Genomic DNA, 807 nt, shown 5'->3' with positions numbered 1-807 from the left:
CAAAATTCTGGATGTAGCGACGATAAAAGTTCGCAAACTCCATGAAGTGCCGTTCCTGTTTGACTGTACAACGTTTGGACCACTCTTTAACTGCCTGAACTTTACTAAGGTCCATTTCAACACCGGCTGGGGTAAGTATATAGCCCACATATGATTCTCGGTCTAGGGTATGAACACTAATTCCTTCGCACGCATCACTGAAAGTGAACCAGAGTGGATAACCTCGCTTAGTCCATCACTGAATTGATTCGACAACCCATTGCCAAACTTTCAATGACGATACAGCTCACTTATTTATTCATTATAAAGATATACACATGCTTTAATTCGTATTTTGCTCATTCGTTACTTATCTGTCATTGAGTGCAATGCTGAGAGTAATGCTACAGCAGCTTCCTTGGTGGCCTAGTGGTTAGGGTTCGGTGCTCTCACTGCCGTGGCCCCGGTTCGATTCCCGGTCAGGGAATAAAAATATTTTTTCACTGTAATTTATTGTACTTATTGTAATTTATCGTGTTTATTAACCTACTGTCACAACAACTGCATTTCTGTCTATGTTTCGCCTGTATTCATCTAATTCAGGACAATAAGACCATAAGATATGTAGAATTAGGCAGCTTCGCCATTTCATGATGGATGATCGAAGTTTTTTTTTCTCAGCCCCATTCTCCCTGTATCCCTTTATGCCCTGATCAATGAAGAATACTTCAAACTCTGCCTTAAATATACATACAGACTTGACCTTCACATTTTCCTGTGGCAAAGAATTCCACAGATTCACCACTTTGTCTAAAGAACTTACTCCTC

The 807-nt window shown here is 40.3% G+C and overlaps 1 non-coding gene across 1 annotated transcript; it reads left to right on the top strand.

Annotated features, from left to right (window-relative positions):
• The first annotated feature begins 394 nt into the window (after nt 1-394).
• On the top strand, nt 395-466 carry trnae-cuc (transfer RNA glutamic acid (anticodon CUC)). Its single transcript has one exon. It is a non-coding gene; the product is annotated as a tRNA-Glu (tRNA).
• Nucleotides 467-807: the final 341 nt, after the last annotated feature.

The sequence above is a fragment of the Mobula birostris genome, chromosome 3 (genome assembly GCF_030028105.1).
Source record: "Mobula birostris isolate sMobBir1 chromosome 3, sMobBir1.hap1, whole genome shotgun sequence".
NCBI classification, from domain to species: Eukaryota; Metazoa; Chordata; class Chondrichthyes; order Myliobatiformes; family Myliobatidae; genus Mobula; species Mobula birostris.
This window is presented reverse-complemented; position numbering and strand designations above follow the sequence as displayed.